The 18,021-nt window shown below is 39.7% G+C and overlaps 1 pseudogene; it reads right to left on the bottom strand.

The window, feature by feature from the left end:
* LOC110208644 (dnaJ homolog subfamily C member 7-like) overlaps positions 1–17,764 on the bottom strand; it is a 79,899-nt pseudogene extending 62,135 nt beyond the window's left edge.
* Positions 17,765–18,021: the final 257 nt, after the last annotated feature.

The following is an 18,021-nucleotide window of genomic DNA, read 5'->3' as shown; positions in this document are numbered from 1 at the left end:
AGGATGCCCATCAATTGGATAATGGCTGAACAAGTTGTGGTGTATGAATGTAATGGAATGTTATTGTGCTGTATGAAATGTTGAACAGGCTGACTTTAGAAAAACCTGGCAAGACTTATATGGTCTGATGCTGAGTGAAGTGAGCAGAACCAGGAGAACATTGTACACAATAACAGCCATGTTGTGCGATGACTAATATTGATAAACTTAACCCTTCTCAGCAATACAAGGATCTAAGACATCTCCAAAGGCCTCATGTTTGAAAATGCTGTCCACAAAGAAGAAAGAGCTATGGAGTTTGAATGCAGATCGAAGCATACTATTTACTATTTTTTTCCTTCTGTTGTATTTTATTTCCTCTTTCTGGTGGTTCCTCCTATTGGTTTTAATTCTTACTTACAACGTCACTAATGTGAAAATATGTTTAATAGGAATGTATACATATAGCCTATATCATATTGCACACTGCCTAGGGGAGGGAGGTGTGGAGGGAGGGGGAGAAAAATTTAAAACTCAGAAGTTTATGGAAGTGATTGTTGATAATTCAAAATAAATTAATTTTTAAAATGGAGGAAAAAAATAAAGAGTAAGAAATAATAGATAGACATTCCATGTGCTCCATTGGTATTCATGTAATTACAAGAGATATGAAAATGTTCCACAGCACATCAGGAAATCCCTTGGGAAGTATTTGTGGGAGGACAAGAATTATGTAGAATGAGAATGCGTGGATGAGGTATGATCCTCACTATAAACAGGAGGGCCAATATTGTTGATACCATAGATCCATTGAAGTATCAAGAGAACAGTCTCTCCATTCTCTACCATTATCCTTAAGACTTCTGTATTCATATCGACTAGCACTATAATAAACGTCTTAACCATGTGATTCATCAGTCTCTTCTACTCTAACAATCTTCTTTCAATACCCACTTCACATCTATGTCTTTAAATGCCCATCCCACCAGAACATCAAATTCAATATGTTCAAGCTGAGTTTATCATATTTCCCTTGAACCTTCTATTCTTTGTGATTCTGCTTACTTCATTATACATCAGTTCATATAAGTCTTGTCATACTTCTCTGAATTCTGTTCATTCATGGTTTCTTACAGAAAAATAATATTCCATTACATTCATATTCCAATATTTGTTTAGCCATTCACCAAGCTATGGGCATTTACTTTGTTTCCAATTCGTTACTACCACAAAAAGTGCTGCTATGAATAATTTTAGTGCGTATGGGACCGTTCTTTAGGTCAAAAGGTATAGACACTCTACTCTTTTTTTTTTAAGCATTATTGAAATTTGCTTTCCATACAGTTGGACCAATTTATAATTCTCCCAGCAATGCATTAGTGCACTGGTCTTCCACAACCTCCTTCGATAGAATATTCACAGCTGTACTCTTTGCAAATTTTCTGGGTAGGACATAAAACCTCAGAGTTGTTTGAATTTGCCTCTCCCTTAGTAGTAGTGATTTGTAACATCATTCATCTGATTGTTAATAGTTTGTCATTCTCACCTTCAATAGCTGTCGGTTCATATGCTTTGATTCCTTATCCACTGGGGAATGATTCTTAATATACTTCTTTTAGGGGCAGCTAGGTAGAGTGGTGGATGGAGCTCCAGCCTTGGAGTCAGGAGGATCTGAATTCAAATGTGGTCTCAGACACTTGACACTTACTAGCTGTGTGACCCTGGGCAAGTCACTTAATCCCATTGCCTAGACAAAAAAAAAATTTTTTTTAAAGATATGAAAAGAAGTAAAAAGGGCTTCCATAGGGAAGTAGATATGCCATGGGGAATATATAGAAAATGGGGACAAGAATTTCACAGGTATGGAGAAGTTTTTATTTATATAGATGGAGAAAATATCCAATTAATGAAATCATGAATGCACCAAAGTAAGAAAATATTTATTTTATATACTTCACATTCTCCTTTAAGGCCATAAGATCCATAAGGGCAAGGACTATATCTTATCTAAACTTTTTATCTTTCTTGACATAGTAAGGATTTAATAAAACATGATTTCAATCAATGAATGAATATATGAAAAGCTGCAAGACCAGACACACACATCCCTGGAAAGGGAGGACATTTTCAAGAAAAGTAAGAAAAGCAGCAATCTTTTAAAAATATATTTAAGGAAGCATAGTTCAGTAGAAAGGGCACTAGACTAAAAGTAAGGAGGCCTGGGATCTAATTTTAGTACTGCTTCTAACACTACCTTCCTTTGGGCAGGTCATGTTGCCTCTCTGGGCTTCAGTTTCTTCAGCTGTAAAACGAGGAACTAACCTAAAGTTATTTTCTTTTGGGAGAGTTATAAAACTGGCATTAAGGGAAAAGTTCTTAAGAATATGAGCTCTCCAAAACTGGAATGCACTGCCTTGGTGGGTAATGGGTTCTTCCTTGCTCAAGGTCTTCAAGCAAAAGCTGGATGACCACTTCTCAGGAATATTTTAGAGAAAATTCTTTAGATCAGTATAAGACAAAATGGCTTCTTGGACTATCTTCCAATTTTGAGATTTTGTGAAAGAACAGAGGCGGACTAGGTGAAAGCTAAAGTCCTTTTGAGTGTCTAATTACTCAAAATGTTAGTTAAATCTTGACTTTATTTTGTATCTATTTCCTTATATTCCATTTGAGAGCATGTGATTTAGTGAGCTCCAGCTAATTGCTTATCATTCAAAGCACAACCTCTGTTTTTGTTGTTTTTAGGGTTTTGGGGTTTTTTTGGAACATCAGTGCTGCTCAATCCATGCCAGTTAAGTCTGAATATCTGAAAGATGCAATTGATATGGCATGTGATACCTTGTAAATTATATTATCTGTCTGAATTGTCTCTAAATCCAAACCCTCCCTAACTTTGCCAAGAGACTTGGAAACAGCCACCCTGGCTGCTCTCAATAAACTTCTGTGTGAAGAGAAACCCTTCTCCCATCCCCAAACCTTCCAGGCCCCCAGGTCTCTGCACATTCCTGGTCTCAGTAAAAGAGCACCTCCTTTCTCACATACAGCTTATTTTCAGTACTTACATTTGCTTGACTTACCCAGCTTTCTCTTTAATGAGAGTGGAGTTCATTGCCAGAGACTCCATTTCATTAATTTACTTTTTTAGTTAATGAGACTCAAGCAAGTCATAATAATAATAATAGTAATAATAATAATAATAATAATAATAATAAATACAGTTCCCTCCAGCGACAGGCCACCTATTTGAGAAAGACTAGTACTCTGAACTTTATTAAAATCTGATTTTTGTTTTCTAAATTTTCACTTCCTTGCAATTTAACAGCTCTGAAAGAAGGAAAAACATAGTAAGCTTTTTCTGTCTGGTGATCAGTAATCTGAGTTGTTTGTTAGATAAAAGCCATCCAGAAAAATTCTGTCCAAGGATTTTCAGGGTGCTCTCAAATTCCTTACTCTATCTCAAGTCAAGTTGTTTTATAAAATATCTTTGAAAGAACTGGCTCAGAAGGCAAATAAAAAAAAACCCAAAACTTAAGTATTTCCTCATTTTCCAAAAACACTCACACATGCACATTGCTTCTATACTCAATCCATGTTAACGCATCTTTTCCTTAATCACAAGCTAATGCAAATTCCTGAAATGAAGAACTCCTTTTTCCCAGATGTGTGGCACTAAACCAGTGATCCTCAAACTATGATTGTTCATGAAGCATTTTTATAGTGCAAAGGTTTCCCAGACCACCTATACTGACTTGGACTCATTGGATTTAAGAGCCAGAAGGAGTCTTAGAGATCACCTCATTCAATCTCTTTATTTTACTAATGAGTCTGGCTAAGGTAATGAAGCTGGTTATTGGAAAGGTCCAAACTAGAACTCCAGCCTCCCAGCTCCAAGGCCTATGCACTTTCCACTACATAAGCCAGTCTCTCAAGACAGCATTTTGCATCTCTTTCCAGTACAGAATGAGTCATTTTATCCTCACAACAATTCTGGGAGGTAGATATTATTATTATCCCTATTTTACATATGAGAAAAACTGAGGAAGATAGGTAAAGTGACTTGCCCAAGGTCACACAATTTGTCTAAGGCCGGATTTGAATGCGGGTGCTCTTGGCTCCAAGTCCCACACTGTCTGAGATCAGTTTCATCAGTGGTACTCTACCAGGTCTGATGAGTTGAGATCAGCTCCCCCATTCCTTCTCCTAACCCACAAGAGACAAAGGATCTTTATCTGAGAACTCTTTCATCTAGGGAAATACCAAGACAAGAATGAGCCCCAGGTGGTAAGATTCTGCGAAGACAACACTGATTCACAGGAATGAATGAAGGTCTTCCGATAGCATAGGTCTAGAGGTTTCTGAGTCACCTAGTCTCTGGGCCTTTCTGCAACTCAGACCATCCTATCTTTCTCAATAAATTGCCTTGTGAGAATGGGACAAGGGCCAGGCCAGCTTTCCACCCAGTCCCAGCCACAGCTGCCCTTTATGAGCTACTAGCTCAGGCAAGGGAGGGAACTTCTTTGTACGTATGTGTTTGAAAGTTGTCCCCCACGTCAGACCCGGAGCTCCTTGAGAAAGGGAAAACTGTCTTTTGCCTTTCTTTGTAACCTCCAGTGCTTAGCAGAGCTCCTAGCACGTAATAGGTGCTTAGTAAATGTTTTCTGCCTGACTGAATTAGGACTCACAACAGCTATTTGCCCTGATTTTCACCTGGTCCAACTTGGCCTTACTTTTTCCCTTTCAGTTCAGGGTTTGAGAGCAAATCCCTTTGTGGGCTTAGCCTCTACCCTTAGAGTCCTGCTTTTCGTAGTCATTCCTTACCAGTCCTCTTGTACATCATAGCCCGGGGCACCCCACTTCACTGTCACTCTTAGGGACAAAATAGGGTTACAGGAAGCTCTGGTGAGATACCTAAAGTGTAGATCAGGGATTCTTAACCTTTTTATGTTACAGACCTCTTTGGCATCTGGTAAAGTTTAGGGATCCTTTCTCAGAATATAATTATCGTTTTACATCGGGGGGGGAATTATGGACATGGCCCCCTCAATGCAATCTGGATACCCCCCATAAAATTTTTTGGCCCTCTCTTTGTACCAGAGAAGAAGTCTCAATTTTTTCATTTTCTTTTATGGGGTGTTTACAGTATCTTATTGCAAAATCTGGACTGATATTATACAATACTGTATAAGTATTTTATGCATTCTAAACTTTTGTTTTTTTTTTTCTTTTTTTTTTTTAGTGAGGTAATTGGGGTTAAGTGACTTGCCCAGAGCCACACAGCTAGGAAGTATTAAGTAGTGCATGTCTGAGGTCGGATTTGAACTCAGGTCCTCTTTGACTCCAGGGCCGGTGCTCCATCCACTGTACCACCTAGCTGCCCCCTAAATTTTTTTCTCTATGTCATCTGCTAGCTTTTGAGCTTCCTCAAAATTCCTCCAAAATTTTGATTTCATTTCTTACACTGACCTGTGATGTATCAAAACTTTGATGGGGAAAGTCACGATGTGGAAAGGCTAACTGTAGTGTTTTTAAATATATGAAAATAAAATATACAGAGTTACAAAGGAAACTAATTATATTTAAATAGAATTGTCAAAAAACATTTTTTTTTAAAACGAGTTCATAGACTCCAGGTTAAGAACTCCTAGTCTAGAATCATACAGGAGAACAGTTCTAGTTAATTTTTTTTTAATTTCATTTCATTTTGAACTTAACAAATATCAAATAAGATGAACATTAGAGGCAAATAGTGCAGTAGATAGAGTACTGGACCTGTAGTCAGGAAGACCTGAGTTTGAGTCTCACTCAGACATTTAACTATGTGACCCTGGGCAAGTAAGTCACTTGTCTGTCTTCCTCAATTTGCTCATCTGTAAATTGCACCTACTTCCCGGGGTTGTTGTGAGGATTACATGAGATTTACTTATAAAGTGCTTTGCACACCTTAAAGCATTGGATAAATGCTAGCTATTACTATTATCATTATTTCAATATGTAAGTGTCTACCCCGGCCCTTACTGCCTGAAGGCCAGATGTGTTACTCCCTCCCCCTAGGATCTCCAATACCCTTAAGGGAGTTAGAGACTTACTAACCTCTCTGCCATTGGCTCCAGTCCCCACAGCTTGTCTTCCCTCAATTTTAGGGGTCCTTGTGTCCCAGTTATATTTAACTACTGAGCAGCTGGATTAACTTTTACAAAAGGTTATTTTACTCCAAAGCTAGAGCAAGACCAAGCATAGGAACACCCCCAGCCCCCACCAATATCTGGAGGGAATAATCTCTTCCATACCATTTCCCTCTCTAGGGAGAGGAAGGGGATTAGGTTCACAGTTTTGCCCATTTCCAATGTAGTACAATTCCAACAAGTCCAAAGCCATGTTGGGCTTGATTCCTGGGCACTCTGGCTTTTCAGGGCTTCCTTGCTGGGGCTGGATGCAACACCTTGCTTGGAATCCTCCAAGGTCACCGTGGTTTGATACTGGGTTTAGGGATTCCACTGCATGTACCTAAAATTACAAAGCACAAACAGAAGACCACAAACCCAAACTCCACACCCATTTCTTGGGGCTATGGGCCCTAAAAGAAGGGAGGGAAAAATAGTCCTTCCCCTCACCAGTTCATGCTGAATATGAGCTATTCTCACAGGCAGATGTGAATATGTATCACATGCAGTTTCCTTCTCCCCCAGTTATACAACAAATTCATATGTTATTTTCAAAGCTATCTTGCTCATCTGTGTTTCCTACTGAACTTACTTCTGTTCTCATCTGTTCTTTTTTTTTTTTTTAATGCTTCAATGGCCATCTTTTCATGCTTTCCTATTTTTGTAACTCAATCACTGGTCCAATTCTCCCTTAACAGCCCCCACTACCTAAATTGAAAGAAAAACAAAATCCTTTTTATCAAAAATGCATAGTCAAGTAAAACAAGTCCCCACATTTTCCATGTCTATAAATAAGTGGCTCATTCTGCACCTTGAATTCATTACCTTTCTATCCAGAGGTGAGAAGCATGTTTCATCTCCAGTTCTCTGAAATGGTTATTGGTCATTACATTGATCAGAATTCTTAAGTCTTCTTTCTAGTTGTTTTGCTTTAACATGTTGTTATTATATGCATTGATCTTTGGGTTCTGCTCACTTTATCTTGTATCAGTTCATATAAATCTTCCCAGGTTTATTTGAAGTTTTCATAAATTCTTATAGCTCAATATTGAGTCCAAATACTAGAGGAATTCCCTATAGATGGTGAGGTAATCCAGATGTTCTTGTTTGACTACAACATTGTAATGACTATGTCAAGCCACCTACTATGTGCCCAGCACTGTTCTAGGCACTGAGGTTTTACAAAGAATGAAACATTTCCTACTTACAATGGAATTAATATTTTAAACGAGGAGACAAGGAAAAAAACAAGTAGATGAAGAACACCCATTATCCAGACTATGATATGCAATTAGATGGAAAGTCAACTGTTCTATATACCTTAGATGAACACTGTGGATAGACTATAAAATGGGCCCAGAATTGAATAGAAATAGGAAGAACAGGCTGGATTGCATTTGGGAAATTGCAGAGTGCATTTAATGAATGCAAGTTTATCCCTGAAACAAAGACTCATGTTTTAAATGCCAATATTCTTCCAGTGATATTATACAGCTACAAAGCATGTTAATAACAGTGTCTTCAAAGAATTAAAGTTGTGTGTAACACAAAGGACAGCAGAGAGTCAGGCAGTGGGTGTGAGTGGGGTGCCACATTTTTCCATAAAGAATTGCACAGGAAAAGCGGGATAAAGGATGCTATCAGGGAAATATATGACCAGAAAAGGAGGTGGGCTAGCCATCTAGTGATAATCAGGTACAATTTTTTAAATTAAATTTTTTTTTTCAAATGACAAAAATAAATTTTCTCTTCCTCCCAACCCCCTCTACCATTGGGGAAAAAATAGAAACAAAATCCCTGTCAAGCAAAAACCAAACCAAACCAAACCAAATTGTCCCCATTGGTTGGCCACATCCAACAAAAATATGTCTCACTCTGCACCCTGAATCTTCCTGACAGAGATGATGACAAACCACAATTCCAAAGGACTGATGAGGAAGTATGCCATTGTATTGATTCTAAAGTCCTTAAGGCTTTTAAAGTTGTTTGGTTTTACAATGTTGTTTCTACTGTATAAATTGTTCTCCTTGTTCTTCTCACTTCACTCTGCATCAAGTCATACAAGTCTTCCCACATTTCACTGAAATCATCCCTTTCATAATTTCTTATGGCAATGTAATGTTCCATAAAATTTGTTCAGCAATTTCTTCATTGATGGATACCCTCTTGGTTTCTACTTCTTTGCTATAACAGAAAGATCTGTATAAATATTGTTTTAATCTATTGGTCCTTTTCCTTTGATCTATTTAGGGTATAAGCCTAGTAAGGTATCACTGGGGTCAAAAGGTATGTATAGTTTAGTAAATTTGGGGGCATAATTCTAAATTACTTTCTAGAATGGTTGGACCAAGTTGCAACTCCACCAAGCTCATTAATGTATCTGTCTTCCCAGAGACCCTCTAAAATTCATTATTTTCCCTTTTTGTCAGCTTTGCCAATATAATAGATATGAGGTAGAACCTCAGCCTTATTTTCATTTGCATTTCTCTAGTTATTTGGTTATTTGGAGCATTTTTTTTCATAAAGCCTAGAATTTTTTTCTTTAAAAATTGTCTTTTCATATTCTTTGACTGTGGTAATGTGTAATAGTAGCCTAATGTGCTGTGTTGCTATCTATTCCATGTTGAGAGATCGAGAGAAAAGCCCCCCCCCAGCACATTTGGTGAACCCTCTGTGGAGAATTAATAAGCAGAAAGGATAACACAGGTTGAGAAGTTATGGATGTGTTGAGGTTTACACTCTTTTTGAGAGTACCTACATTGATGAGATTGAATATATGTCAAAGTGTACAAGTATCAAGCAGGTTCTGAGCTAAGCATTGGTTATACAAAGAAAAAAAACAAAATAACCTCTGTCTTTAAGAAGCTTACAGTATGGGTGAGATACAATGAAAGAAAGGCCCATTCAGATTCTATTCTTGTACTACTTATCTGAAGGACAAGTTTCTGAATATTCTATGATTTACACATGGGGAAAGAATGTGCCCAGAAGGAAACATAACAAAACTTTGAGTTTGGTAAATGAGTGAAAGCATCACAAGGAGTTAGACTTTGAGGAAGCAATCATTTTAACAGGTGATTGTTGTTGTTTTTCTGAAAATCTAATACTTTTCCCTTTAAAAAAAGATCCCTTGGAAGTTATTGTTTCCTAAGTATTCCTTTAAGTTTAATAATCCTTTCAGATATAGATATACAGTGCGCACCCCCCCCAATCCCCAATGTATTTGCCATAGTGATCTGGGCTGCATTACTACATCATAGGTTAGATGGGCTGTTTTAGGTCAGCATATATTCAAATCCACAATTATAAACTCCCACTCAATGGCTTTTTGCCAAAACAAGACGTGACACATGAATTCAAAACAAAAGACCTTTAATGAAATGCTTTAACAAGGAAAGAACCAGAAAGTGAATCAGACATTAAATGTTCTTCTCATCCTAGGTGGCAACCACTTCCCATTCCTCCAAGGGAAACTAAGAGTTAAATTACTTCCAATTCTTCTGTGTCCCCAACACAACAACAGGAAAGCAACCTCACAGTACTGGTGTGACAGCTTGGAGTCTGAGCTATGTACCTGATCAACTCTCCTCACTCGGGGTCTGTCAGGGTTGAGAGCCCCGTTTGCTTGAGATACTTGAACTGAATCCTCTATGCCTTAAAGCACCTATCAGGTCCAGGCGGGATGCAAGAGCTCAGGTACATGAGGCCAAGTCGGCTTGATCTGTTTTCTACATAGAGACACTGTTTTCATCTCTACTGCTGCTCTTCTACTCTTATTAAGCCATCAGTATTGCTGCTGCCTCCACCACCATGACTCCCCATATCAGCCTGACTCATAAGACTACTTCAAATGTTTTATAAACTTTACATGCTGATAGAATACATACCCAAGCAGAGTATGTACTGGCTGACTCCCTGCTGTGAATCTTGCACAAAGCTTTCTGTGAGAGATTGTTTAAAAATTCCCTCCTGATAGAAACTCTCAGTTTTGTAGAAACTCCAGTATTGTAGGAACGTAGATTCCCCAAATGTTCTCCTTTACAAAGATCTTACACTTTGCAATAGTTCTGGTGCATGTTAATTGTGAATTTAGACCAATCCTTTCTCTTCTCTGGGCTTCAGTTTTCTCATCAATAAAATGAAAAGTCCCAAATATCCTCCAAGATTCCTTCTTGTCCTGATCAATGATCTTATGAGCCTACTTTCACAGACTCTCATCTCATTTAATACTCAAATGAGAGACATTATGGCATAATGGATAGAGAGCCAACTTAAGAGTCAAGAAGATTTGAGTTCAAGTCCTGCCCTTGACAAATATTGGTTATGTTTTTCTGGGCAATTTCCAAGACTGTGGATTAGAACTGATTTATGTTGATAGGAGTTTCCTTATTGACAGTTTCCTATACCAATGACATTATAGGTCCAGTCCAAAACAGTAACAACAACAAAAATCTCTTTTGATTCTCAAAACTACCTGTGAAGTAAAATGGACAAGAATTATTAGTTCTACTTTAAAAATACAGAAAACAGACAGTAAGAGGAAGTTTAATATAGTAGAAAGAGCACTACATCTAGAATCCAAAGACCTAAGTTTAAATCCTAGCTCTATTTCTTAGTACCTATGTAATGAAGGGTAAGTTGTTTCTCTTGTCTAGGCCACAGTTTCCTCATCTGTAAAATGGAGGCAGTGGACTAGATAAAGTCCTAGATCCCTTTCCACTCTACATCCTATAATGGTTACTCATTTGCCTAAATAACAGTGCCAGTTAGTGAAGAAACAAGATTTAGCACCCACTCCTACTGCTCACTCTTCTTTTTTTTTTTTTTTTGTATTCTTCAAAGAGCAGATTGGTGGGATGATTTTATATTCCTCTAGAATTGTTCGTTCATCCCCCTCTTCAAAACGCAATACTCACTCTTGTCTGGTTTTTTGGTTTTGTTTTTTGGGGGGGTTGGCTAGTTGGATTTTTCCTATATTCAGCTTTAATCCTTTAAAAAATACCTAAGTAAATGCTTTGGAAGACATTCAGGTTAATGTACAAAACATATGAGGATACCACAACAAAACTTTTAGTTCCAAAATTAATGTTTAATAAGCCAATGCTTAAATATTTTAAAAGCTTTGTCCTTCTAATTTACCCTGTAACAATCTAGAACAAGAGGTGCCTTGGGCATTTTGACTGGGAACAATGAACCAATCATATGTTGAAGAAGATCCAGAAATTACCAAGTTCTATTCTCTTTAGAAAGATTTAAAGAATGGGGCGGCTAGGTGGCGCAGTGGATAGAGCACTGGCTCTGGATTCAGGAGGACCTGAGTTCAAATCCGTCCTTAAACACATAACACTTACTAGTTGTGTGACCCTGGGCAAGTCACTTAACCCCATTGCCTAAGCAAAAAAAAAAAAAGATTTAAAGACACAAAAGCCAGTCATAGATACCATCATCATTTCTGCTACACATTCTGCGACATGTTGCCCTAAACCACAGGTTCATGGGCTTCAGCTGACTGATGAAGGAGCATAGCTAGCCCACCACCTCCTTAAGAGGTTTCTGGGTTGGGGTTGATTCTTCATGTCAGAATCATCAGTCATCAAGACACCCTATTTCCCTTTTCATGGTATTTTTTTTCTGTGTGTGTATGGGGTTTTCTTGGCAAAGATACTGGAGTTGTTTGCCATTCCTTCTCCAGCTCATTTCGCAGATGAGGAAATTGAGGCAAGTAAGGTTAAGTTACTTGCGCAGTGGCTGAATCTATGCACTTCTAACACTATCCTTTTTTTTTTAAAGGTCTCCAAAATGTGGTCACTTCTAGGGTTTGGCTCCGTTATTTGCCTCAGTGTTCTAGAAGTAAAGCTCTGTGGCTTTCTTGTCTATGATCAAAGCTTGTGTTGTGTATGTGTATGTGTGTGTGTGTGTGTGTGTGTGTGTGTGTGTGTTGTTGTTGTTGTTTTTGCTCTGGGAAACAAGGCTGTTGTGTGTGTCTCCACACCCAAGCTCACACCCACATCTTTAGTGGATGATTAATAGGCCATAGCAAGTCAGCAGGACAGCTAGGTGGTGCAGGGGATAGAATGGGGGGCTTAGAATCAAGAAGACTTGAGTTCAAATCCAGCTTCAGACACTAACTGTGTGATCCTGGCCAAGTCATTCAACCCTGTTTATCTCAGTTTCTTCCTCCATAAATGAGTTGGAGAAGGAAATGGCAAACCACTCTAGTATCTTTGCCAAGAAAACCTCAAATGGTATCACAAAGAATTAGACACAACTGAACAAAAACAACATAGAAGAAAACAGGAAGACTTGTATCAGCTCCTTTTCAAACCAGAGACCAACAGCAGACCCAGAGAGAGCTGAGAACAGACATTGGTCCCTAGGGAAGAGGAGAAGAGGAAGGCAGTTTGATATATTGCCATCTCCCCCATGAAGCAAGGGCTAATCTATTTGTTGTTCAGTCATTTTCAGTTGTGTCCAACTCTTTAACCCACCTGGGTTTTCTTGGCAAAGATGCTAGAGTGGTTTGCCATTTCCTTCTCCAGCTTATTTTACAGGTGAGGAAACTGAGGCAAATAGGGTTAAGTGACTTGCCCAGGGTCACACAACTAGTAAGCATCTGAGGCTGCATTTGAACACAGGTCTTCCTGACTCCAGGTATATTTTCTCCCTTACTTGAATGTGAGCTCCTTAATGGCAGGGATTGATTTTTGCATTTCTTTATATCCTCAGTGCATCTAAGCCATTAGGAAGCCAGATAAACACTTGTTGACTGACTTACTGAAAGAAAGAAAAAGTGAGGGATGAATTGGAAAAGGAGAAAGAAACAGTGGGGAAAAGTGATGGTGAGAAACTGACAGTGAAAAAGAAAGGAATAGAAGGAAGCCTGGGTCACTGGGTAGGAAAGGCAAAAGAACATGAGAAACTAGGGAAACAAGATAGTGAAAGAAAAATGAGGAAGGAATAATGCAAATCCAAAAAATAGAGAAAAGATGTGAGTCTTTGAACTTGAGTGTTATAACATAAGTACTACTATATAATATACACATTATAATAATAGTCACTGTTAATTAGGTGTTGAAAATTTAAAAATCCATGAAGGTTTTTCTTTTAATAGAAATTTTTCTTTTCAATTAAGGATTAGCAGAAAGAACAAGAATAGAGGGTGTGGCAAGGGGCAGTGCCAAGATGAGGTAGGAAGAGACACTAAAAGAAAAAAGAGTGGATTTTATTACCTTCCTTAACAGCAGATAGACCTTAAAGCACCCTTTCCTCTATACTCCAGGACCTCAACTCTTATAAGTACAATATCACTCACTAGCATTTACATGCTAAGGAAATCTTCAAGGCGCCAGTGCAAATTAATTCAGCATTTAGTGCCTTAGAATACCAAGTTATATGAAAGATAATCAATAAATGCCCCTCCCAAAAGTGTGTTTGACTCACACTTTGGCCTGTTCAAAATTTTTTTTTTCCAAGAACACTTTAGCTCTTTGTTAACATCTCTGGGAGGAACAGAGGCAAACAGACTCAAACCCTGCACTCACTGCATATCCTCTGTCCTTTGTGCCTGAATATCTGTATTTGTCTGCTAAAATGTAGTGAGATCAATGCTGCTTTATCTTATTTCATCACTTTGCTAGCACAACCCAAAAGATCCCAGAGATATCACATGTACCAGACAGACAGAGACAGAGAGAGAAAGAAAGAGAGGAGAGGGAGGAGAGAGACAGAGAGAGGGAGAGAGAGAGAGAAAGAGAGAGAGACAGAGAGAGAGAGAGAGAGAGAGAGAGAGAGAGAGAGAGAGAGAGAGAGAGAGACAGAGAGAGACAGAGAGAGAGAGAGACAGAGAGAGAGAGAGAGACAGAGAGAGACAGAGAGAGAGAGAGACAGAGAGAGGGAGAGAGAGACAGAGAGACAGAGACAGAGACAGAGAGAGAGACAGAGAGAGGGAGAGAGAGAGACAGAGAGAGAGACAGAGAGACAGAGACAGAGACAGAGACAGAGACAGAGAGAGGGAGAGAGAGAGACGGAGAGAGGGAGAGAGAGAGGGAGGAGAGAGACAGAGAGAGGGAGGAGAGAGACAGAGAGAGGGAGAGAGAGAGGGAGGAGAGAGACAGAGAGAGGGAGAGAGAGAGGGAGGAGAGAGACAGAGAGAGGGAGAGAGAGAGGGAGGAGAGAGACAGAGAGAGGGAGGAGAGAGACAGAGAGAGGGAGAGAGAGAGACAGACAGAGGGAGAGAGAGAGAGAGGGAGAGAGAGAGAGAGAGGGAGAGAGAGAGAGAGAGAGAGAGAGAGAGAGAGAGAGAGAGAGAGAGAGGGAGGGAGGAGAGAGAGGGAGGAGAGAGACAGAGAGAGGGAGAGAGAGAGGGAGGAGAGAGACAGAGAGAGGGAGGAGAGAGACAGAGAGAGGGAGGAGAGAGAGGGAGGAGAGAGACAGAGAGAGGGAGGAGAGAGACAGAAAGAGGGAGAGAGAGAGACAGAGAGAGGGAGGAGAGAGACAGAAAGAGGGAGAGAGAGAGACAGAGAGAGAGAGAGCAGGGATGGAGACAGAGAGAGAGGGAGAGAGACAGGGTGACAGAGACAGAGAAAGACAGACAGGGAGACAGAGAGAGGGAGTGGGATAGGGAGGGAGAGAGAGATCATCTATTAAGGCTTACCACGTGCCAAGCATTGTACGAAGTTGTTATTGTTCAGTTGTTTCAGTCCTGCCCCATGCTTTGTGACCCCTTTTGAGGTTTTCTTGGCAAAGATACTAGAGTGGTTTGCCATTTCCTTCTCCAGTTCATTTTACAGATAAGGAAACTGAGGCAAACATAGTTAAGTGACTTGCCCAGGGTCACACAGCTACTGTCTCAAGTCAGATTTTAACTCAGGTTGTCGTGACCCCAAGCCCAATGCTCTATCCACTGAGCCACCTAGCTGCCCTCATTGTACTAAGACCTAGAGATATAAATATAAACAAGCAAGGTAGTCCCTGCCCTCAAAGAGTTTACATTCTAAAAGGGACCTGGATAAGAAGGAAGGGCAGATCCATGTGCAATATGAGGTAAAATCTCACCAAATAGAGCCCTGGAACCCAAGAGTTCTGGTGGGAGGGCAATGAGATGATGGCCTGAGCGAAAGCAGCATGATGCAACATTAGCTAATCAAAGCAAGTAATTTATATCAGAGTGTTGGAAGAGGTAAGGTTGAACCGGCTGAGTGCTTCTGAGTGGTTGTCAAAGCTATTAGGCATCTGAAGAAATACTTCTAAGGCTCCTCAACTGCCAGTTGACCTTAAAAGAATCATTTCTGCAACATTTTTGGTATAGAGCTGATGTGATATGATAGAATGAGTCTTGGCTCTGGAGTCAGAGGGTCTGAGTTCAAATTCTGCCCCTAATACTCGTGAGCTGAGTGGTCTTTAACCTTCCTGCGCCTCAGTTTCCTCCTTCGCAAAGTGAGGGCTTTGGACTAATTGGCCCTTGAGTTTTGCTCTAGCTCTATGATTACTTGCTATGCTTGATATTGACCAATTATTTTAAAAATTACAATAAGAGAACAAGCTAGCATAATGGAGAGAGAAATCAAACCAGAAAGACCTTGGTACAAGTCTTGCCTCTAACATATACAGTCTGGGTAAAGCTGGGCAGTTTACCTCTCCGCTGCTGTTGAGTCATTTCACTTGCGTCCTACTCTCTCTGACCCCATTTGGAGTTTTCTTTGCAAAGATACTGGAGTGGTTTTCCTTTTCCTTATCCAGCTCACTTTACAGATGAGGAAACTGTGGCAAACAAGGTTAGTGACTTACCTGGGGTCACACAGCTAGTAGGTGTCTGAGGCCAGATTGAACTCAGGTCCTTCTGCTTCTGGAGCCAACTCTATCCACTGTGCCACCTAGGTGCCCTAAACTCTTAGTGCCCCTAGGCAAATTTCTAAGACAACGAATTGTATAGAAGGTGAAGCCTTGTGTGCATTGGTTAAAGTTTTTCCTGAGTTCCCTATACCAAATAAGATTAAGGGCCCAGTTCTTATTTATAATACTACCTCACATGATTGTTATGAAAACATATGTGTGTACACATACATATATGTATATGTATGGGTATATATTTATATGTGTGTTGGCTGCTTTTATTAGTGTAGAGTTCATTGTGCAATTTTAAAACATTTTGTTGATAATATCTTTGACAGGCACTATATCATTTTTATATTAACAAAAGTTTGAACATGGCCACGCAAAATAGCCAAAACAAGGTTATCATGCAAATGCTAGAAATGGTCCCTTCTCCCTCTCCTGATCAATAATAATGAAGCCACTAACACAATCCTCTCAGAAGGTTTTTCTGCCTCTGATATTCAGACAAGCTATGGCTTTAACACTTCTTTGCTATGTGAGTGTGGGTAAGTCTCTTAATTAACTTCTCTCAGTTCCAGTTTCTTCATTGGTAAATTGAGGGTAATAAGGATTTGTAAATTGAGGATACTTACTCTCAGTGGGTTGTTGTGAGGTTGTAAACCTTAAAGTTCCATATAAAAGCATGCTATGTCTAAGAAGACTCTGAGAGACTCAGAGTGCCATATTCAGTGAATCATAGTAAGTAGGATCATAGATTTCCAGCTGGAAAGGACCGCAGAGGCCTGTCTAGTCCAACCCCTCATTTTACAGATGAGGAACCTAAGGCTCACAGAGAGGTGAAGTGATTTGAGACAACACAGCCTAAAATGTGCCCCACAGGTCCTAATTCAATAGACTGGAGTGGGGAGACCTGCTAGTATGTTGATTTGTTTCTTTTATTGCAAGACTTATTTCAGCTCAGTTGCTTTTTCCCACAACCCCTCTGAATTGTGAACTGAAAATGATTATGATTGGTGCAAGTGGGCAACAGAGACACATGCAGCTTTCCTGATGCATTGGAAGGGTTCCCTGTGCCTTTGTCTGGAAAGTATGCAGCAATCAAAGCATTCTCTTAAACAGTGGAAGCCAAGATAAATCTACTTATTCGGAGAAACAATGGAAATGAAATTTCCCCTGGGAGTGAATCCTCAGCTCGTGAGCACTTCTTTAATAGACAAGTATTTGGCTTAGACTTTAGGCTGAGCCTTGGTGGGGAAGAGGGCACTGGCCCTTAACATCCAAAGATAATAAAATTGCAATTTTATTTCCCCCAAATGCCTTCGGTCTTCTTTAATGAGCAATGTTATGTACAAAACCAAGGAACTTTAGCATTCCTTTTATTTTCAAACTGAAAACCTGTAATAACAGAGGAGGTAGATGATACAACAGACAAGAATCAGACCACCCAGACAGTCATAGACTGTTAGAGCTGGAAGGAACTTAGAGGACATCTTAACCCACTCTTCTTTCCAATTCCTAGGTCAGCTGAGAGTGCTTCCATGCCCCCAGTCACTCGGGTTCACAGATGCAGTCAGCCTCGCTTCTTCTCTCTCCTTTGTCTTCTTCATGACAAGTTTATTCTGCTTCTACAACATTTCCCCTATCAATCCCCATTTCTCCACAAAGGATCCACTCTAGTTGAGGCACTCAGTACATCTCACCTGCACTGTTACTGTATTCTCCAAATTGGTCTCCCAACATCTAGTCCAATCCATCTCTTCCCTACATCCTCCATCCAACCCATCCCACATGTTGCCAAAGTGATTTTCCTAATGCATAAATTGGACCCTATTACTCTCCTTCTTTTAGATGGCACAATGGATAGAACTCCAGCCCTAGAGTCAAGAGAACCTGAGTTCAAATCCAGCCTTAGACACTTACTAGCTGTGTGATCCTGGGCAAGTCACTTAACCCTGTTTGCCTCAGTTTCCTCATCTGTAAAATGAGTTGGAGAAGGAAATGGCAAACCACTCCAGTATCTTTGCCAAGAAAACCCCAAATGGGGTCA

The sequence above is a fragment of the Phascolarctos cinereus genome, unplaced genomic scaffold, assembly GCF_003287225.1.
Source record: "Phascolarctos cinereus isolate Bilbo 61053 unplaced genomic scaffold, phaCin_HiC Scaffold_5;HRSCAF=322, whole genome shotgun sequence".
In the NCBI taxonomy this organism is placed as follows: domain Eukaryota; kingdom Metazoa; phylum Chordata; class Mammalia; order Diprotodontia; family Phascolarctidae; genus Phascolarctos; species Phascolarctos cinereus.
Note: the sequence above shows the minus strand (reverse complement) of the source record. Positions and strands in the feature narration are given on the sequence as shown.